This window comes from Vicia villosa, unplaced genomic scaffold (genome assembly GCF_029867415.1).
Source record: "Vicia villosa cultivar HV-30 ecotype Madison, WI unplaced genomic scaffold, Vvil1.0 ctg.002473F_1_1, whole genome shotgun sequence".
Taxonomy (NCBI): Eukaryota; Viridiplantae; Streptophyta; class Magnoliopsida; order Fabales; family Fabaceae; genus Vicia; species Vicia villosa.
Genome location: NW_026705938.1, coordinates 215142 through 238788, shown reverse-complemented (window position 1 = coordinate 238788; position 23647 = coordinate 215142). Strand labels below are relative to the sequence as shown.

The window sequence follows — 23647 nt, the reverse complement described above, 5'->3', positions numbered from 1 at the left end:
GTTGGTACTGATAGTTTATACTCTATTATGATTGTTGGCTACCTATTGACAAATTGAGGACTTGATCACCCTTAATCTCTTGTTGATAGTAGACGGGATCGTATTGGATGTGATAGGCTTATCTGGCTAGTTTGATAATATTGGAAATGAATGAGTTGGTGCAAGGTGGTACGACGTTGTTTATGTTGTCGACGACTTTGGATGTCCTTGAGAAAGAGCAATTGTGGGAATTGCGGATAGTTGTGCATATGTATGAGTGTTTCTTGAAGGTTTAATTGATTCATCGTCGAAAGGAGGAATTCTGTCTTGGAGTTCTGTTTTGACGGATTTAGTTCCTAAAACTATTGTTGTGTCGAGGACTCCGTATCGGATGCCAACTTCTGAGTTGGAAGAGTTGAGGAGTCAACTTAAGGATCTTCTTGAGAAGAAGTTTGTTCGTTCAAGTGTGTCGATTTTAGACAATTGAGAAAAGTGACAATTAAGGAAAATTATACACTTTCGAGGATTGATATTTTGACGGATCAAGTTGGTTGGAGCTTGTTTGTTTTGCAAGTTTGATTTGAGGTATGGGTGTCATCAGTGTAAAGATGATCATGCTAAGTATTTGAGAATTGTTTTGTCCGTGTTGGGAAGAAGAAGTTGTTTGCTAAGTCTCCTTATGTGAGTTTTTGGTCGAGTGAAGTGAATGTTCAAGGGGTAAGTGGTGGTTTATGCTTTTATGCAAGTTAAGATTTTTGAAAGGATTTATCTGTCACAAGATTTAGAGTTGGCAGTTGTTATTTGTGTTTGGGAAATTTGAAGGCACTAATTATTCGGATCGAGATTTGTGTGCGTAAGTGACTACAAGAGTTTGAAGTATTTGTTTGATCATAACGAGTTGAATATGAGAAACCATTGCATACGTCTATGTTGATGATTCGAGTATTGTGATTGTTGAAACAGTTGTGAGATTTGAGTTTGGTTCGTAAAGAGACTTCTTCAGGTGTTGAGCTTTATATGTGAAAGCTTACTTATGGTATTCTTGATGAGATTAGAACAGGTCAGGAATCGGATTTGAATGTGTTGATAAGATGACATTTAGTAGTCAAAGATAAATATGGTGATCTTCGGATTGATAAGAACAATGTCATGGGATGTCATGATCAAGTTTGTATTCCGAATGTTCGGATTTGAAAAGAGGACTTTGGATGAGGTACGTCGTAGTGATTTGAGTATTCATCCTGATGCTACTAAGAGGTATCAAGATTTGAGAAGGTCATTTTTAGTGGCAAGGTAATGAAGAAGGATATGAAGGGTTTTGTTTATTTGTGTTTGACTTGTCAGGAGTCGTCTGGTTTCATGTAAATGTTATCCATTCCTGAGTAGAAGTGGAATAGCATTTCTATATGGATTTTGTTTCTGGTTTTCCGAGGACATCGAGTAATTGTGAGGTGATTTGGGTTATTGTGGATATATTGACGAAGTCTGCTCACGTTATTTCGATAAGAATGGATTAACCGATGGGAGTACTGGCGAGTGGTATGTTGATAAAATTGTTTGTTGGTTTGTTTGTTTGCATGGTGTTTCGAAAGGTATTGTTTAGATTGAGATCCGAGGTTTATTTCTGAAATTTTGAGAAGGTTCGCAAAGTACTTTGGGTACAAAGTTGCGTCGAGTTTGGCGTCTCGTCCTTAAACGGATGGTCAGACTGAGAGGCAGATTTGGTCACTTAAGGATCTATGAGGGCTTGTGCTGTGAAACAAGGATGTGTTTGGATTAGCTTTTTGCCTTTGATTGGATAATACAAAGACTTTTGTCTGGTGTGCAAGCTGACACATCATATTAAGAGGTTGAGTATGATAAGAGAGAACAATGAGTTTCTGGTGAATACTGGAAGGAGTTGGAAGTTGGTTATGAAATTGGTAAATCTGTTTGTTGTGGGAAATCAGAGTACGCATCGGAAGCGTGAAATGACGCGGTTCGTATGTGTATGAATTGTTTGAGTTCAAATTGTGGACAATGGATGTGGTAGGAATTATAAGACCACCAGATGTTTTGGTTACATGTTTGACTGCTATGTCTTGTCATGGTTATTTGGATGTTGTGCGACCGGGTTGTTGTCTGTGTCTTGGTTATTTCTTGTGTTTTGGTGTTAGTCGATGAGTGCATTGTATGGGCATTGCATCTTGTTGTCGTTGTTGTGTTTTGGTTGTTTGGCTTTTAGCTAGAGTGATTCTTTGTTGGTGCTGATTGTGTCGTTGCTTCCGTGGCTTGATAGTTGGTTAGTCGGATGCGAGAGCGTATCCAGGTTTGTTTGCGTTTGGGATATTTCCGAGGACGGAAATCTTCTAAGTGGGGGAGAGTTGTAACGCCCGGAAAAATAAGTATATGCTTGATTTGGACGTTTGTGACGTTTATTGGAATTTTACCGTTTTTGGAGTCGTTTCAGTCGGTATTAGTTCGGAATGGCGGGCTAATATTTAATTGAAGGTTTTCATATTTTTGGTACTGGAAATATTATTAAGGTAATATTCTGCGTTTTGGGGTTTTTCTGAGCAATTGAGTTTAGATCGTAAAGTAGATATTTTGTTGAGATATTTTGGAGAAGTAGGGGGAGATAGAAAAGAATATAAGAAAAGAAAAGAAGAAAGAAAAACAGAAAGGAAAGAAAGAAGAGAAAGAAAGAGAAGAGAGGAAGAAGAAGAGCAAAGGGGAAAAACAAGAGAAAGTGGAGGATTCTCAACCGAATCGATTGCCGATCGTCACAATAGCAAGGTAAGGGGGTGAATCTAATTTATCTTGGATGTATGATTCTTATAGTATTGTTCTTGTTCTTGTTCTTGTTCTTCTTGTTCCAATTTCCACAATTTTCTTGTGTGGTCTTTGTTTGATCTAAGTTTGTTTGAGAATGATTGTATGCTGATTAAATGATATCCTTGTTGTGTTATGGTGATTGATCATGTTTGTTTTCCTTTTCCATGGCTTGATTGAGTTTGAATAAAAAGTTAGGTTTGAGATAGATTGATGAATCAACCATGAAAAGTTTGATGTTAGGTTGTTTCTATGGTTTGTATGTGTTGTATTGGTGTTATAATGATGTTTTGGAGTGGTTTTGGTGAGTATGAGGGGTTTGGAACCGTTCTGGTTCGTTCTGGTTTTTTCTGGGTTTACGCAGGTCCGCTGAGCGGAGGTGGGTCCGCTGAGCGGAGGTTCTTTTGCAGAAAAATCTTTGTGAGGGTCCGCTGAGCGTAGCTGAAGGGGACAACAGCATTTTCTGTTTTTCCAAACTTTGAAACCTTGTAACTTTTGATCCGTAACTCCGTTTCGTACGCCGTTCGAAGTGTTAGGAAGCTAGTTGGATGTTCTATATGATAGTATAGGCTTGTGTCATACCCCAATTTTTGACCTAAGATACCACCTCATATCATAACATATGCATCATTTGCATCTCTAACAAATTGTATAGCTTGTGTTTGCTACTTGTGGCTCAGCAGGATTTAATCAGGAAATCACTCATCAGTACAAGTAACAATCAATTAGGGTTTTTTTCTCCCTTCATCTCAAATGAACTATCTTCATCAACAATCAACATTTGGTCCTCAGAGATTCATTTCAGCAAGCTCAAAGGCACTAAACCAACCAGATTAGGGTTTTGACTGAAGATAGCATACTCCTGACCTCTGCTCAGGATTTGACCTAATGACTTGGGACATGACCTCAAGACCCCAATTGCATCATTTTGACCCAATCCATTGGCTCAGAACATCTCCTACACAAAGATTGATCAACAGTGAAATTTCAAATCATCAGAATTAGGGTTTTGAACTATCAGGGACTAAAATCAGGGATCACATTTGGGAAACCCTAAAAATCCCCAGGAAGTCAATCAAAGATTTCAATCATCCTCAAATAATCCCTATGACAATATACAATGGAAATTGTATCTCAATTCAAAATCCACAGTCATCAATTTCATCTGGTCGACAATTAGGGTTTTTGACCTAATTCACTGAACAACTGCCTTTTTAATCAGGACATGGTGCCACAACTCAAGCTATGGTTAAATATCCTCCAATAAGCTCAAAAGCTTTGAATCGACCAAATTAGGATTCTTCATTCAATCACTCATTCTTTGCAAGATAATTTCGTGTTCATGGCGGTTTTCCACTTTTTATGTGCCATTGCCAATTGGTGTGATTTAAGAGACTTGCTTGGAATTTATTTCATGGTTTTTTTAACTCATGGATTACTCAAGGTGAAGATTTAATTTATACGGATTATTTGATCATTCATGGGAATTTCATCAAAGTTGCAAAGAAAATATCATGTTTGGTCCATTGTTGGAAAATTACTTCAAAAATGATCCAAGATCATGAGTTCAAGGATTTTAATTCAAGATCATTTCAAATTCATGGTGCAAGAATATATTCCAAGACTTGAAATTCAAAACTTCATTACTTCAAGGATATTCCACCATTTCCTTTTGAAAAAGGATCATTCAAAGGAATTCAAGAATTGATTCAAGACATAGAAATTGCATTTGAAATTCATTCAAGAAATATTCAAGTTTCATACAATTCCATTCAAGGATTCTAAGAGAAATTCAAACATTTCAAGTGGAGTTTCTTTACATGAACAAGTTCCAAATTTCAAATGAGTTACAAATAGAGACTTTGTCCAAATTCAAGATTACATTGTTTTAAGTCTAATTCAAGGTTCAAAGTTATTAGAACTTTCAAATTCCATTCACTTTCAAGAATACAAGTTCATACAATTTTAAAGTTGGAATGAATTGGAAATTACAAGAAAAAAGAAAAAAAACTACAAAGACATTCTTGAAGACTTTCTTCAATCTTCAAATCTCCATTCTTGGAATTCAAGTTTCTTCATTCTTTCTTCAAAGAATACTCATGTCACATGAAAAAAAAGAAACAAAAAGAGGGGTGAGATTAGCAAAAATCCAACAAAGGAAATAATTCAAAAAAAAAGAAATAATTCAAAAAGGAATCAAAGATATTTCATGTCCACTTGCAAGAGAAAAATCTCATAAAGAATATTCTTATTCTTTTTCTTATCTTGCAATGATTGAAACTTGCCAATCAAGTTTACCAAATGCCAAACACATCCTTAACTTTTCCTATAAATAGAAGGCTTCACTTCATTGCAAATCACACCAAAGCAACTAAAACTACTTGCTTTCTCACTTCTCTCTTTTCTCTTATAGTTTTCAAGTTTCTTGGCAAGAAGAAGCAATTCTTCAAACCAAAGAAAACTACTTGAAAAATAAGAGTTTCTAGTTACAAAGTTTCTTGAAAGAGAGTGAAGAAGAAAGTCTTCATACCTTGGTGTGGAGAGTTCCAACTTGAAGTCCATCTTCAAGTCTTGAAGAAAAGTTCAAAGAGAGGTGTTATGGCATCACCTTCATCAAAAGCCTACAATAAAAAGCAAAGTTGTTAGAGAAATTGTTAGTAACAATTCAAGGTTGTTAGTAACAATAAAGAGTTCAAGGTGTACCTCAACAATAAACCGGCGAAAACCTCCTCGCCGTAGGTAAGTCATCCACACTTTCACTCTCAATATTATTGTTTAATCATTGCTGCAAATATGTTATTCTTGTGCATAGCTGAAAATCGAAAACATAGAGGCTGAATTATTGTTGCTGTAAGCGGAAAAAACAGCCACAGTTGCAATAACAATGATCCAAAAATTCAGCAGCAAACAATAATTCAAAGTTTGTTCATCATTAAATCAAATTCACATCAACAAATAATTTGCAAGCGGATTCGACGTTGTAACAGCAATAATTCAACACAAAAATTCAGCAATATCAACAGTTCATCACAGGTTCTGAATTGCTCAACAACAATAGTTCAAAACAAAGTCCAGTAGCAGCAACAATTTGATTTCCAGAAGCTCAAAGAATCGATACATACCTCAACAAAAAATCCGGCAAAAACCTCTTTGCCGCAGGTAAGTCGATTTCATCTCCACTCTCAGTTTTGCTTCCAATTGCTACTGAAAATATCATTCATTCTGGTATGTTGTCTGAAACCAAAAATAAGGAAACATAAATTTGTTGCTATACTGTGACATAAGAAAAACAGAATGGCAAGAAATTTATTTGTGTTACCTCAAGCCATGAGAGACCGATAGCAAAGAGAGTGAATCGAGAGGAAGAATTCCGTGCTCCTCCATTATTGTCCACCTCGAGTGAAGAGAGATCGAGAGAGAAAATGAGTGTTGTTGCCGTAAGAAGAGCAAACCGAGAGAAGGTTTCGGTTGTTGTTGTTTGTCACTAAACCAAGAGAGAGTCACTGTTTTCGCGAGAAAGAGAGAGTGGCTGAGCGTTTTTCTTAGTGTTGTTCATCAAGAGAGAGCCGAGAGCAAAAGAACGAAAGAGAGCACACGAATTTGAGAAGCTTCGTTGTTATTGTTCACCGGTTAGCAAATCGAGAGAGGGAGGCCGCCGAGAATCACTGTTGTTGTTCACGTTGAGAGAGAGAGATACCGCGAGCAGAGAGCAAACGAGAGTGAGAGCGAGAGACCCCGAGAGGATGAAGTTTCATCTTGCAGGTTTTTGTGTTTTCTAGAAGAAAAGAAAAAAACTCGTAAGAACGAGTGAGAAAGATGAATAGAGGCGTTGCCTCTCTTTTGATTGTTAGGGTTTTTCCAACTCATCCTTGTGTTTATAAGCAAGGGCGGATCCGAGTCACACTGACCCGACCCGGTCCGGCCCTTTTTTTTTTTTTTAAAATTATTTCCAGCTTAAGTCAATTTTGGGCTGCACCCCCAATTTGTTTTTCAACACCCCCTGGCCCATTCAATTAAGTTTTTTTACTAATTCTCTTTTAATCTTTTCTATAATTATTTTAATGAGATTTAGTATTTTAATTTAATATAGGATTTTATTTTCTTTTCTAATCCTTATTAAAAAACTCCAAAAAATATATATTAGATACATATTTTATTTATGTTTCTAATTATTTTTCTTCTCATAAAAAACAACAAAAAATATATTAGATGCATAATAGTTTTATATTTTTTCTAATTATTTTCTTCTTTCGCAAAAAATCACAAAAAAATATCTTTTCTTTTAGCATTAATATTTTCATATTATTTTGTGTAGTTAATCATTTAAATTTCTAATTGATTACTGTTGCACGTTTCACTTGAATTTTCTAATTTCATCCGAGACTTCGAGATTTTTTCTCTGTTGTTCTCTGTTTTGTCTGTTTGTTTGGTCTTCCATTTGCAGTAGAATTCCATAAACAATTACTGGATGATCATGGAATGCTGAAAGTTGTGAGCTTATTCAAACATTCTTTTATGCTGGTATGGATGCTTAATATCTGTTGAGATCCCAATTTATTCCAAGCACATCACTTGAGGATCACAGTAACACCTCAAACTCAGAAATCCAATTTTCTCATTCTTCGAGGTAAGCCTAAAACTCCATAACTGCAAAAGAATTACCTGCCTGTTTTCATTAATTCAACTTCATTTTCAGTCAACTGTAATCACAGCTTTTCAAAACGATAAACCATCTCTTTTTAATTTCAAAAGAAACTATTGATTAAATCTTTTTGGATTGATCAATTGATTTTCAAAAACGAAGTGGGGCCTCTCGAATATTAGAGAGTGTAAGTCCCATTTCTTTTCCTTTTGTACATTTTTTTTAAACAATAAAACTTCTTCAAAATAACAAACTTTCAAACAGTTTTTCAAACGACGCGTCTGTAAATAAAACAGTCAACCATGTTTTGTAAATAAAACAGGGGCCTCCACGTAGGTATAAGTCTCATTCCCGTACATGAAATTAGGTATTTCATTGTACATTCACCTTTTTGTACATACCTCGATCAGTTTATATTTAAATTCGAATAACAAATCAAAAATGAAGGTTTTCTTTAAATCTTCCCAAAAATACCATGGGCCTCCATGTAGGTATAAGTCCCAAGCCCCTTTGTAAATACCTGTTTACATAGCTTTGAATAAACTCATGTGGACCTCTCCTCGAGTATAAGTCCCGAGCCCCGTGTATACAAATGGATCATGCTTACAGGTATATTTCCTTCATAAACTCCATTATATACACACACTTTGTCATATATATAATTGTTCATACCTGTTCATGTTTGTTCATACTTGTTCATGTTTGTTCATATGTGTGATATGTGTGCTTGTTCAACTTAGTACAACACTAGGTTCCCCATAGCCTCCTATTGGGCTTCGTGCAAAGAATCTCCACTAGTTTAGGTTAGGACATAGAGTATGGTTTCCCGGTGAAATCGCTCTAAGAGCTCAAACCAACTATACCATGCCTCCCCTTGGGCTTTGTACAAACGAGTGACCCTCCCATAGCCTCCTCTTGGGCTTACAATGCAAGGACCCTGGATTGTCCCTCCCATAGCCTCCTCTTGGGCTTACAATGCAAGGACCCTCGGATAGCCTCCTCTTGGGCTTCGTACAAGGACCCACGGGCTTCTTATAAGCATCCCCAATATCCAAATCAAAATACCCTAGGAGATTAGACATTTATCATCTCTATGATAGGAGTATCTCTTCTATATCATCACAAACAATCAATCAATCAAATTTATCAAACTTTTTTGCCACAAGGCTGGCTAATCAATCAAACCTTTTTTACCACCATACTGGCTGATTAATCAAAGTTTTTGTCACAAGGCTGACTTCATTGAAACTTTTGCCACAAGGCTGGCTGATTAATCAAAACTTTTTGTCACAAGGCTGACTTCACTAAAAGTTTTTGCCACAAGGCTGGCTAAAAAACATCTTTATCATTCTAAGCACCATAAGCGGCATGGCCCAGGGCTTATAATGAAAAGATTTTCAAACAAAAACAAACAGATGTATGTGATGATATAGATTAGATACATCGAACATTTAGATGACATTTGTCTCTTATCCTTTGCTTCCACTAGCATAAGTGGGAACTACGATTGCTCTGACTTTCTCAACATCCCTTTGAGAATACGTAGGCACAAGGTCGTATCCTTGGCGAGCAAAACTTCTCCCTCAAACCATTCAAACCTTAGCACCCGTAGACCCGAGCTACAGATGCTCTGATTCCCTCTAGGGGATATGTATGCAGAGGATCGCGATGATCTTTGCGAGCATAATCAAACAAACACCTTAGGTCCCACCTATTTCACAACAGAACCTCCACCATAACATAGAATGAAACAAACACAACAAAGAAACCTATAGAGTACTATAGATACGTTGGGTGCTAATACCTTCCCTTCGTATAACCAACCCTCTTACCCAAGATCTCTCCCCACTTTTAAGGTTATTGCAACTTTTTTCCTTTTCCTACTTTGGAAACAATAAAAAGTTTGGTCGGTACAAAAGAAAAATCATTTTTTGAGCACTCGAGCCCAAAGAAGGCATCAGGTGTCTCATCCCGAAAAAAGACAACGATTTTTCCCCGCGACAGAAAAATGGCGACTTCACTGGGGAGCCATCTTTTTATTGTTTCCAAAGAAAGGGTTATTTCTATTTGTTTTGTTTTTATTTTGTTCTTGTTTGGTTCTTTGATTCTGTTACTTGTGTGGTTCTGTTACAAGTGATACATTATGGACAAATCCTAACCCGGATTAAGTACACATAAGAATTAGGTGGAGGGTATAGTCATGTGCAGGCGCACGTGAGAATCCTTCCGCTCAGTGGAGGTTCCTTGTTTGTAATATATGTTTAGCGAGTTAATTGCGAAGACATTATTGCTTTCATTGAACTGTAGAAGCTGAGTTGGCTGTAGAACCCCAACCCATCCTGGCCTTATTAGGTTGTGGTGCAGAAACTATTCAGGTGAAGACTTGGATTAGTTGTCATGCGGAGAACCACACTCAGACGAGTTTTTCTTGAGAATATTGCTGGCTCATGAGTTTAATTGTGGAAAGCCGGTAATATCCGAAAGAAAAATGTAGACTCTGACGTATCAGTAGAACATGTTTTGCAGGTGATTAACTAGAACTATCCCATGTTTGGTTCTCTGACCTCATGCTCGTGACGCTGGACCTTTGAACCTGTGTGTACCATATTTGTGTTGCCATGTCTGTATTACCATGTATGTGTTACCATGTTTGAACTACCATGTTTGCTTTACCATGTTTGAATATGTGGCATCCATGCATTCATACATCCATAAAAAAATAAAAAAATAAAAAAAAAAATCTTTTTCCATAAAAACATGATTTTTTCCAAACAATTAGAGAATTTTCTTTGCAAACATTATAGGATTAGGTTATGGAGTGGGTAAAAAGGCATACCAAGAGGTACGGTTTCAAAGAGCCTAATGTGGAAAGACTGAAAGAGTTAGCGTCTTTTGTACAAGATCCTTCTGATTTTAGGAAAAGCCATGGAAAGCTTTTGCCTATCTTGAACACTCATGTTGATGAAGGACTTCTCAAAACTCTGGTTCAGTTTTATGATCCCGTCTACCGGTGTTTTACCTTTCCAGACTATCAGTTGGTACCAACCTTGGAAGAATATGCCAATCTTTTGGGTATTCCTGTGTCTGACAAAATACCTTTCAATGGTTTGGAAGCCATTCCTAAGTCACCAGTCATTGCAACAGGAACCCACTTGAAGAAATCTGAAATAGAGAAAAATTGGACTACCAAAGGAAACCTTCCAGGTTTGCCTTCACAGTTTCTAATAAAGAAAGCCTTTGACTTCATCGAGACTGGTAGCATGATAGCTTTTGAAGCTGTACTAGCCTTGCTCATCTATGGGTTGGTTCTGTTTCCCAATATCGACGACTTTGTTGATATCAATGCCATAAAGGTCTTTTTGAATGGAAATCCCGTTCCGACTCTGCTTGGTGACATGTATTTCTCTGTCCATCATAGGAATCACCAAGGTGGTGGAATTATTGTATGTTGTGCACCTATGTTGTTTAAATGGATTGTTTCACACTTACCTAAGTCTCCCATTTTCACGGAAAACCGAGAAGGTTTACGTTGGTCTCAAAGACTTATGTCTCTTACTAATAATGATATTCAGTGGTATACCTTGGCTCGCTGCCGTACAGAAACCATTGAAAGTTGTGGAGAATTCGCCAACGTACCCCTCATTGGTACACAAGGAGGAATTAACTACAATCCGGTCCTAGCCCGACGACAACTCGGGTATGCAAATTCAACTAAACCCATTGGCCCTACAGTGGAAAGCTACTTCTATCAGGAAGGAAATGATCCTCAAGGGTTGAAAACAAAAATGGTGAAAGCCTGGTACGACATCCGATGGAAAGAAAAAGGTGAGATAAGGAACTGTATCGCTACGAACGCCTACATCTGTTGGGTAAAGAAAAGAGCAAGGGAGTTTCAAATGCCTTATGATTATGAAAAACCCATGTTCCCTGTGGTGCCTCAACGACCCAACATTCCCGCTATGGAGGAATACCAAGACACTTTGACCAAGATGAGGATAGAAAAAGATGCTTGGAAAGAAAAGTTTCGAAGAACTGATGTGGAAAATAGAAAGTTGAAGAAACAAGTGAAAGAACATGAAGAAACTCTCTATTATCAGGATGGATGGCTCATGAACAAAGATGAGAAGATCCGTCGGAAAGATGCCGCAATCAGAAGATACATCAAAGAAAGCAAGAAAAAGCTTGAAGGCTCAACAAGCAACGCTCCGATACCTGACAATTGGAAGAATGTGGTTGACAAGCTGAGAGCTGAAAAGGCCGATTTGAAAGCTCGCTATGGGAAAGAAATCATGAAGCTCAAGCTGCACAATGCATTTGGTTCTTCGTCTGATGAAGATGTTTAGGATTTGTTTAAATTTTCATGTATCATTTGATTTTGTAAGGAGCTACGCTCCAATGTTGTAACATTTCCCATTATTTCAATAAAAGAATAGTTTGTGTTCAAATGTTTGCAAGGAAATAATCTTAAAAATATTTGGAAAAATCATAAACTTATTTTTGCATACATCATTCTGCATATCGAGTCTGTTGTATAGAGTCTTATCTTTTGGATCTTTCTCCAATAGATCGTGAAGCTGTCGCGTCTCAAAGTTTCTCGACCGCGCTCGCAATCAGATCACAAATACAATACTCGTTCAAGCAGAAGAAGAGTAATGGAACACTCTGAACAAGAGAATATTGAGCTCCGTGGTACGGTGACCACCCTTCAGGAAAAGTTGGAAAGTCTCACTACTCTGGTTGACTCCTTAATGGCCGCACAGAATCAGCCGCCGCCACCCAACAGTCAAGCAACAGTAACATCTGAAGTCACTACTCCTGTTTCTACAGTTGCATTCAGCATTCCATCTTTCTCCATGCCATAAGGTTGGGGCACGCCTTTCAGCTTCGGTACAGGTTTCCGCCATAATGTTTCTGGGGTTCAAACATCCACAACTGAAGCGCCTGCTGCACCAAGTTCGCAGTTTACTCCAAATCAGGGGGTAACTTTTTCTCAAATCACTATGGCACTTTCTCAACCCACTATGACAGTTCCGACTCCTACGGTTCACACTGTTCCTTATGATGGCAATGAGATTTATCATGATCAAGGTGATAGCACAAATCAACGTAACCTTGTGGAAGATCTCCAAGAGCAGTTCAACAAGATTCAGCTGGAAGTCAAAGCTATTCGTGGGAAAGATTTGTTTGGAAAGAATGCCCAGGAGCTATGTTTGGTTCCCAGTGTACAAATACCAGCTAAATTCAAGGTCCCAGACTTTGAGAAATACAAAGGAAGTTCTTGTCCACAAAGCCATCTCGTGATGTATGCCCGGAAGATGTCTACTTATGCAGATAATCATCAGTTGCTTATCCACTACTTTCAAGACAGTTTGACTGGTGCCGCACTGAAGTGGTACACAGGTTTGGATAGCACCAATATTCGAACTTTCAATGACTTAGGCGAGGCCTTTGTCCGACAATACAAATACAACTCGGATATGGCTCCAGATAGAGATCAGCTTCGATCCATGGCTCAGAAAGACCATGAAGCTTTCAAAGAATATGCCCAACGATGGAGAGAAACTGCTGCTCAGATTAATCCACCGTTAAAAGAGAAAGAGATGACAAAGATCTTCCTGAATACTCTCAGTCCGTTTTATTATGAACGCATGATTGCTAGTGCTCCAAGTGATTTCACTGAAATGGTAAACATGGGGATGCGTCTAGAAGAAGGAGTCCGAACCGGACGTCTAACTAAAGAAGGTGGATCTTCAAGCGGAACCAAAAAGTTTGGAAGTGGTTTCCCAAAGAAGAAAGAACAAAGTGTTGACATGGTATCCCAAGGAAAGCCAAGAGGAAATGTCAATCGTCAACGACAGGTAGCTGCTATCGCACCAGCCATTAATACAACACCGAATCCGGGTTTTACTCCGCAGTTTCAACAACAACAGCCTCGATAACAGGCTCAGCAGTTTAACAATAATCAGAATCGTGTACAAAGAGCTCCACAGTTTGATCCGATTCCAATGACCTACACAGAATTGTACCCTGCTTTGATTGAAAGAGGTCTTGTTCAAACTAAAGCACCACCACCAGTACCTGAGAAACTCCCATGGTGGTACAAAGCTGAGGTCTCATGCCCTTATCATCAAGGAGCACCTGGCCATGATCTCGAGCATTGCATAGCTTTGAAACATGAAGTTCAGAGGTTGGTAAGATCTAATCTCCTCTCTTTCAGAAATTTGAATCCAAATGTGCAAGCAAATCCGCTGCCCAATCATGGAGGGCATGTTGTAAACATGGTGTATGGATGTCCTGGTCCATACCGAGTCTATAACATCAATTTCTCAAGAGCAGATTTGGTACAAATGCACGCTACTCTCTGTCGAGGGCAGAATTTTCGTCAGCATCACTATGGTTCCTGTAGCATATGTTGTGTAGATCCTCACGGATGTTCGATTGTGAGAAGAGATCTTCAAGTTCTGTTGGATAATGGTAGTATTCAGATCTACAGAAATAGGAATGAAAATGATGTTAACATGATAGGATGTTATCCGCATGAGCTTTTAGTCTCAGATATCAACTCGGAAATGCCTACAGTTAACGTCATCGTTCCTCATTTCAATATACCCGAGCGCATAGAAGTTACTTACAACAAGCCAAAGGTTCCTGTTGCTCCTTTGATCACTTGTCTACTTGGACCTGTTCCCTATGACTCTGACAAGGCGGTTCCATACAACTACAATGCAACAATGATAAAGAATGGACAAGAAGTTCCTTTACCTACTCTTTCATCTGTCGTGAATATCGCTGATGTGAGTCGAGTAACAAGAAGTGGACGTGTGTATACTCCACTACCTCCGAAGCAGCCTGTTGCTCCGACAACCGGACAAAATCCTATCAATACACCAGTAGGGAATCCTGTGGAAACTCCTGTCAGTAACACAAACACTGATGTTGGCCAATGCAGTGGAACCAATGTCAATCCTGACTTTGACGAAATTTTGAAGCTTATCAAAAGAAGTGAATACAAGATTGTGGATCAGCTTATGCAGACTCCTTCAAAAATCTCAATACTTTCATTGCTGTTAAATTCTGAAGCACACAGGGAAGCCCTGATGAGAGTCTTGGATCAAGCTTTTGTAGATCATGATGTGACTGTTGATCACTTTGATGAGATAATAGCCAACATAACAGCTTGCAACAATTTAAGCTTCTGTGATGAAGAACTCCCCGAGGAGGGCAGAAATCACAATCTTGCTTTGCACATTTCTATGAACTGTCAGTCAGACTCTTTGTCCAATGTGTTGGTAGACACCGGATCTTCCTTGAATGTTATGCCAAAGACGACTCTTGCTCGTTTGTCTTACCAAGGAATGCCTATGAAATTCAGTGGTGTAGTAGTCGCGAAGTCAACCTTCCCATGACAATTGGTCCACATACATTTCAAATCACCTTCCAGGTCATGGACATTCAAGCTGCTTATAGCTGTCTGTTAGGACGACCATGGATCCATGAAGCAGGGGCAATAACTTCTACGCTCCATCAAAAGTTAAAGTTTGTAACAAATGGAAAATTGGTAACAATAAGTGGAGAACAAGCCTTGATGGTGAGCCATTTATCCAATTTCTCTTTCATTGGTGCTGATGATGTGGAAGGAACTCAGTTCCAAGGTCTCTCTTTAGAAGACGAATCTTCCAAGAAGAAAGCATCAATCTCTTCTTACAAAGAAGCAGTAAAAGTAGTGAGAGATGGAACTACCACTGGCTGGGGGCAAGTTGTGATTCCTACCAAGAATGAAACTAGAGCAGGACTCGGATGTTCACCAACATTCTCAAACTGCACTAAGAAGGATGAAACCCTTCGTCTGATCAAAGAAACATTCATTAGTGGAGGATTCCTTAATCCGATTCCTCAAGGGGTTAATGTCCTTATCGAAGAATGTATCGAAGAAGGTCTACCTGATCCTGAAGAAGAATGGAAATGTTATCTCAATGACTCGGGATACATATCTCAGGAAGAACCATATCCTCCTTCAGAGAAATCCAAAGGCAAAGAAACTGAGCCTATTCCTGCAGAGATCTGGGACACCTTGGGACAACCAAGTGGAAAATTTGATTATATGGTGAAATATACTGCACCTGAAAGTTCAAAGATTGCGATTGAAGACATCCAACCAACTGGATGGGGGGATTCCTTTGAATATGATAATCAACCAGAAGAGGCTTACCAATGCTCTCAATTTTCACAGCAGCCAGAAATTACTGAAGATTTCAGCTTCAACGCATCTACCAAGATTCATAATCCCGAAGATGGTTATTATCACATAAATGCCATTTTTGAAGATGAAGGGGAAGATGGCCCCGCAACTGACTCAGAAAGTGTCGCTGACAATGAGTCTCTTCATCCTGAAGACTGGGAAATACATCCTGAAAATTCTGAAGATTGTGACTCATCTTATGCTCTTCAAGAAGTAGAAGAAGATCGTTTCAACTCTACAAAGAACAAGGTTGACGAACCAGGACCTTCAAATCCTGCTCGACCAGCGGTCAATGTCAATACTGAAGATCACTCTGGGGAGAATTTTCCTGAATACATAATACACAGAGGAGTTCGTTGCTACTAGAAGGCTGTCGACGTTCCGAATGTTGTTCGCCGCTCAAAGTAATCACCTCGCTGTTATTTTGACCTCCTGCCTTGCCCAAAGCAGAGAGATGTTTTATAGGGCTTTGCTTTTAAATGTTCCGCCCAAATAACTTTGTGTATAGGGCTTTGTTTTAAAAGTTTACCTCTTTGTCCTGCCCAAGACAAATGAGTTTGTGTTTAGGGCTTTGTTTCAAAAATGAATCATAAATAAAGCGTCATTTTGAATTCCCTACATTATATGTTTTATTTTTGCTTTTTTCTGGAAATGGTAATCCTAAAAAACCGAAATAAAAAAAAAACTTTTCAAAAAAAATCTGCATACACTCTTGCATTCATAAATTTTCTGAAATAAATATAAATCACATGTGCAGATTTACTATTGATAAACCCATTGAATGCAATAACCCTATGCCCTCTCCCAACTTTGAGTTTCCTGTGTTCGAAGCCGAAGAAGAGGAAGAAGAGGAGATCCCGGACGAGATCTCTCGATTACTTAAGCAAGAGGAAAGAGCCATTCTGCCTCACAAAGAGCCTTTAGAAAAGATTAACTTGGGTTCTGAAGAAGACAAAAAAGAAGTGACCATTGGATCGCTGCTTGATACTGATGTCAAGAGTAAGTTGACAGACCTTCTCAAAGAATATGTTGACGTGTTTTCCTGGTCCTACCAAGACATGCTTGGGTTGGATACCAATATTGTTCAGCATTACTTGCCATTGAAGCCAGAATGTCCGCCAGTTAAGCAGAAATTGCGAAGGACTCACCCTGATATGGCTAATAAGATCAAAGTGGAAGTTCAAAAACAGCTCGACGCAGGTTTTCTTGTCACCTCTGAATATCCTCAATGGTTGGCCAACATAGTGCCAGTTCCGAAGAAAGATGGCAAAGTCAGAATGTGTGTTGACTACCGTGACTTGAACAAGGCCAGTCCAAAAGATGACTTTCCATTACCACATATTGACATGCTGGTTGATAACACCGCTAAGTTCAACGTCTTTTCCTTCATGGACGGGTTCTCCGGTTATAATCAGATCAAGATGGCTCCTGAAGACATGGAGAAGACATCTTTCATCACCCCATGGGGTACCTTTTGCTACAAAGTGATGCCATTTGGATTAAAGAATGTAGGCGCAACTTACCAAAGGGCAATGACTACTCTCTTTCATGACATGATGCATAAAGAAATTGAAGTTTATGTGGACGACATGATAGCCAAGTCCAGCACAGAAGAAGAACATATTGAATACCTTCTTAAGTTGTTTCAACGACTAAGGAAATATCAGCTTCGCTTGAATCCTAACAAATGTACTTTTGGGGTTAGATCTGGAAAACTCTTGGGTTTCATTGTCAGCCAAAGAGGTATCGAAGTAGATCCTGACAAAGTCAGAGCTATTCAAGAGATGCCTGTACCAAAAACTGAAAAGCAAGTAAGAGGATTTCTCGGACGATTGAACTATATCTCCAGATTCATCTCTCAAATGACTGCTACTTGTGGGCCAATTTTCAAGCTTCTCCGCAAAGGTCAAGGGGTTGTATGGACTGAAGATTGCCAGAAAGCGTTCAACAGTATCAAAGAATACCTGTTAGAACCACCAATATTGATTCCTCCAGTTGAAGGAAGACCACTAATCATGTACCTTACTGTGTTGGAAGAATCCATGGGTTGTATGCTTGGACAACAAGATGAAACTGGTAAGAAGGAGCATGCCATCTATTACTTGAGTAAGAAATTCACAGATTGTGAGTCTCGTTACTCCATGCTCGAAAAAACATGTTGTGCTTTGGCTTGGGCTTCAAAACGTCTCCGCCAATACATGATCAACAATACTACCTGGTTAATCTCTAAAATGGATCCGATCAAGTATGTCTTTGAAAAGCCTGCCTTAACAGGAAGGATTGCCCGATGGCAAATGCTGTTATCCGAGTATGACATTGAGTACCGTGCTCAAAAAGCGGTCAAAGGAAGCATTCTCGCCGATCATTTGGCGCATCAACCAATTAATGAATATCAATCTCTCAAGTTTGACTTTCCTGATGAAGATATCTTGTACTTGAAGATGAAAGATTGTGACGAACCATTACCTGAAGAAGGTCCTGAACCTGGATCAACATGGGGCCTAATTTTTGATGGAGCAGTAAACGCTTTTGGCAATGGAATTGGGGCAATCATCATCACTCCCAAGGGTACTCATATCCCATTCTCCGCCAGATTACTATTTGATTGTACCAACAACATCGCAGAATATGAAGCTTGTATCATGGGTCTCGAAGAAGCCATTGACTTAAGGATCAAGATCCTCGACATATATGGAGATTCAGCTCTCGTGATCAACCAAATCAAAGACAAGTGGGAAACTTATCACCCTGGCTTGATTCCTTACAGAGATTATGCAAGACGTCTGTTGACTTTCTTCAACAAGGTTGAATTGCATCATATACCTCGAGATCAGAATCGAATGGCAGACGCCTTGGCTACTCTATCTTCCATGTTCAAAGTCAATCATTGGAACGATATGCCTACAGTCAGAATTACGCGCCTTGAAAGGCCCGCCTATGTATTTGCAACTGAAGCAATCATCGATGATAAACCGTGGTTCCACGACATCAAACGCTTCCTTCAAACTCAAGAGTACCCACTTGGGGCATCAAAAAAAGATAAGAAAACTCTAAGGAGGCTTTCTGGCAGTTTCTTCCTGAACGGAGATGTGCTATACAAAAGAAACTTCGACATGGTTTTGCTCAGATGCGTGGACAGACACGAAGCAGACATGTTAATGCATGAAGTGCATGAAGAGTCCTTTGGAACTCATTCAAATGGGCATGCAATGTCCAAAAAGATCTTAAGAGCAGGATACTATTGGTTGACAATGGAATCTGATTGTTATAAACACGTGAAGAGATGTCACAAGTGCCAGATCTACGCAGATAAGATCCATGTGCCACCGACTCTACTCAACGTTCTCTCATCTCCATGGCCTTTCTCCATGTGGGGTATAGACATGATTGGAATGATTGAACCAAAAGCTTCAAACGATCATCGTTTCATCTTGGTAGCAATTGATTACTTCACCAAATGGGTCGAAGCAGCATCTTATGCCAATGTTACAAGACAAGTGGTTGTAAGGTTCATCAAGAATAACATCATTTGCCGATATGGTATTCCCAGCAAGATCATTACTGATAATGGTTCAAACTTGAATAACAAAATGATGAAAGAATTATGTGAGGAATTCAAGATTGAGCATCATAACTCTTCTCCTTACAGACCAAAAATGAACGGCGCCGTTGAAGCCGCCAACAAGAACATTAAGAAGATCGTCCAGAAAATGGTCGTCACTTACAAAGACTGGCACGAAATGCTTCCATTTGCTTTACATGGGTACCGTACTTCAGTGCGTACTTCAACAGGGGCAACTCCCTTTTCTCTAGTATACGGCATGGAAGCTGTGCTCCCCGTAGAAGTTGAAATCCCATCAATGAGAGTCCTCATGGAGACTAAGTTATCAGAGGCTGAATGGTGTCAAAGCAGATATGATCAGTTGAACTTAATTGAAGAAAAACGTATGACTGCTCTATGCCATGGACAGTTATACCAAGCAAGGATGAAACAAGCTTTCAACAAAAAGGTTCGACCTCGTGAATTTCGAGAAGGCGACCTCGTGCTTAAAAAGATCTTGTCTTTTCAACCAGATTCTAGGGGCAAATGGTCTCCTAATTACGAAGGCCCGTATGTTGTCAAAAGAACATTTTCTGGCGGCGCCATGACTCTTGCAACCATGGATGGTGATGAACTCCCGCATCCTGTGAATGCTGATGCAGTCAAGAAATACTTTGTCTAAAAAATACAAAAAGAACAGCTCGGTAAGTCGAAAACCCGCAAAGGGCGACTTAGGCAAAAATGAGCGTCTCGGTGGACTGAAAACCCGAAAGGGCGGTCCAGGCAAAAATTAGAGACAATAAACAGAAAAATTCATCCTGGTAGATTGAAAACCTGAAAGGGCAATCTAGGCAAAAATTAAGGAATAATGACAAAGTAACTGCATCAGTCCATACTTCGTCACCTGAAGAGTCTTTTCATCAAAGGATCTTCGATCAAATCATCGCCAATCTGAAGCAACAAGCACAGTTGGAACTCAAAGTTGTTAGGGGGAATAGTGGTTATTGCTTTCAATGTAGCCTTTTCCGCATAATTACCATTTCCAACTTTTGTAAATACTCTATGGAATCACGCCTTTAGCTGATTACCATCCTATTAAATAAATTTGAGCCTTGTGCCCATTTGTTTGCAATTCTTGATTTCTTCTAGCTTGCAAAATGACGCTTTAATTGTGTTATTCACTTTTGGAAAAAAGAAAAAAAGTTTTAAATGAATTTACTTTTCTTTTTCAAAATAAAAGCGAAACTTTCCTTTGAGTTGTGAACAACGGAAGGAACATCAGCAGTTGTCTCCGTAGGATGAACAAAAGGGTTCTCCCTGAAAAATTGTTGAGACAACGGTATTCTGGTCCCAGAAAAGAATTCTTGAAGCAATTACCCCTCGAGGTAAAGAAGCTCTTCTATCCCCAGTGAAGAAGGTCTTTTATCCCCAGTGACGAAGATTTTCCATCTCCAGTGAAGAAGCTCTTCCATCCCAGTAAAGATGCTTATCTTCCCCAGAGAAGTTTAAAGCACGAAGCATCATTCATCACCTGTGTTATCTGCACCGTGTTGAAGAGCATTTGCCAAGTATCTGGTTGTATTGCGACGTTGGTCCATCTCCAGTATATACTTCTTTGTCTGTCAGTATTGTCAGCATGCATGCTACATTCATGACATTCATCATTCATACATATTTGCATCATTTATGCATTCTTGCATTTTTCAATACTTACTTGTTTAGGATATATTTATCCTCAAAAAAAAAAAAGAAGAAAAAAGAAAAAGAAAAAGAAACAGTATGGGCGTGTCATCTCTCCAAGTAGGTTGTCACCCGTAAGCAGAAAGAACATCTTCTTTCTCCAGTTCCCCACTGAGATCATTCCTCGTGGAAGAAGGTTGCTTTAGTTTTTCCTTTCAAAACAAAGGAGGAAATCCCCAGTTGAGTTCATTCCTCATGGGTACAAAGTCTTGTTTGACTATTTCTTTCCAATACATTCATGGTTAGAACCCTGTCTTTACCAAAAATTCAAATTCCGATTCTCCAAATAGAGTCAAGAAAAAATTGAACCATAAGCAATAGCCTCATCATCTGAGCAGCTTATGTCTCTTTCAAAATATTTTTCCTCTCAAGGAAATCAATCGTGAAGACCATTTGACAATCAGGGCCTTATTATTGTTCACAAGGCTGAATAACCAGTAATTTCCCTAGCAAAGTCTCCAGAATCATTTTATCACTTGGCTGATAATTGATCCTGTATTCAAAACCACTATCACAGGGCTGGTAGTCGGTAACCTTTTTGTTCTGGTTATATTATTTAACATGTCTATCACAAGGCTGATAGTCAGTAATATTAACCGAACCTTTGAGACTCTTTTTACCTTGTCAAGTCTATCACCATGCTGATAGTCGGTAATACAGTTTCATACCTTTCACCTTCGCATTATTAAACAAGTCTATCCCTGTGTTGATAGTCGATAATGTCGATTGGTAAGCTTTTCTTACAAAGCTATCATTCCCCGATGAAGCATACACTTGCTTTCCCGAAAGACAAAACGGATTCTCTTCCTAAAAACAGATTGAGGCATCCTTCCCAATCTCTTTTCCCCAGCGGAGTCAGTTCTTGATATCCCTCGGTAAAGATATCCTTGCATCATTCGCAATTTTGGTATCTTAGGTCCAAAATTCGCGTCTTCTGATATTTAAGTCTCTTCCACCCTATCAAAACGAAGATTTTCAATCTTCATGTCTCAGGTTGAAGAAACTTAAATAGGGGCATCTGTCATACCCCAATTTTTGACCTAAGATACCACCTCATATCATAACATATGCATCATTTGCATCTCTAACAAATTGTATAGCTTGTGTTTGCTACTTGTGACTCAGCAGGATTTAATCAGGAAATCACTCATCAGTACAAGTAACAATCAATTAGGGTTTTGTTCTCCCTTCATCTCAAAGAACTATCTTCATCAACGATCAACATTTGGTCCTCAGAGATTCATTTCAACAAGCTCAAAGGCACTAAACCAACCAGATTAGGGTTTTGACTGAAGATAGCATACTCCTGACCTCTGCTCAGGATTTGACCTAATGACTTGGGACATGACCTCAAGACCCCAAGTGCATCATTTTGACCCAATCCATTGGCTCAGAACATCTCCTACACAAAGATTGATCAACAGTGAAATTTCAAATCATCAGAATTAGGGTTTTGAACTATCAGGGACTAAAATCAGGGATCACATTTGGGAAACCCTAAAAATCCCCAGGAAGTCAATCAAAGGTTTCAATCATCCTCAAATAATCCCTATGACAATATACAATGGAAATTGTATCTCAATTCAAAATCCACAGTCATCAATTTCATCTGGTCGACAATTAGGGTTTTTGACCTAATTCACTGAACAACTGCCTTTTTAATCAGGACATGGTGCCACAACTCAAGCTATGGTTAAATATCCTCCAATAAGCTCAAAATATTTGAATCGACCAAATTAGGATTCTTCATTCAATCACTCATTCTTTGCAAGATAATTTCGTGTTCATGGCGGTTTCCACTTTTTATGTGCCATTGCCAATTGGTGTGATTTAAGAGACTTGCTTGGAATTTATTTCATGGTTTTTTTAACTCATGGATTATTTGATCATTCATGGGAATTTCATCAAAGTTGCAAAGAAAATATCATGTTTGGTCCATTGTTGGAAAATTACTTCAAAAATGATTCAAGATCATGAGTTCAAGGATTTTAATTCAAGATCATTTCAAATTCATGGTGCAAGAATATATTCCAAGACTTGAAATTCAAAACTTCATTACTTCAAGGATATTCCACCATTTCCTTTTGAAAAAGGATCATTCAAAGGAATTCAAGAATTGATTCAAGACATAGAAATTGCATTTGAAATTCATTCAAGAAATATTCAAGTTTCATACAATTCCATTCAAGGATTCTAAGAGAAATTCAAACATTTCAAGTGGAGTTTCTTTACATGAACAAGTTCCAAATTTCAAATGAGTTACAAATAGAGACTTTGTCCAAATTCAAGATTACATTGTTTCAAGTCTAATTCAAGGTTCAAAGATATTACAACTTTCAAATTCCATTCACTTTCAAGAATACAAGTTCATACAATTTTAAAGTTGGAATGAATTGGAAATTACAAGAAAAAAGAAAAAAAACTACAAAGACATTCTTGAAGACTTTCTTCAATCTTCAAATCTCCATTCTTGGAATTCAAGTTTCTTCATTCTTTCTTCAAAGAATACTCATGTCACATGAAAAAAAAGAAACAAAAAGAGGGGTGAGATTAGCAAAAATCCAACAAAGGAAATAATTCAAAAAAAAAGAAATAATTCAAAAAGGAATCAAAGATATTTCATGTCCACTTGCAAGAGAAAAATCTCATAAAGAATATTCTTATTCTTTTTCTTATCTTGCAATGATTGAAACTT

At 38.5% G+C, this 23647-nt stretch overlaps 1 long non-coding RNA gene across 1 annotated transcript; it reads right to left on the bottom strand.

Moving 5' to 3' along the window:
* Nucleotides 1-4753: 4753 nt before the first annotated feature.
* LOC131638899 (uncharacterized) lies at nucleotides 4754-6584 on the bottom strand. Its single transcript, XR_009294795.1, has 4 exons — nucleotides 6110-6584; nucleotides 5913-6024; nucleotides 5494-5602; nucleotides 4754-5411 (listed from the first exon to the last, which is right to left on the bottom strand). It is a non-coding gene; the product is annotated as an uncharacterized LOC131638899 (long non-coding RNA).
* Between the last annotated feature and the right edge of the window lie 17063 nt (nucleotides 6585-23647).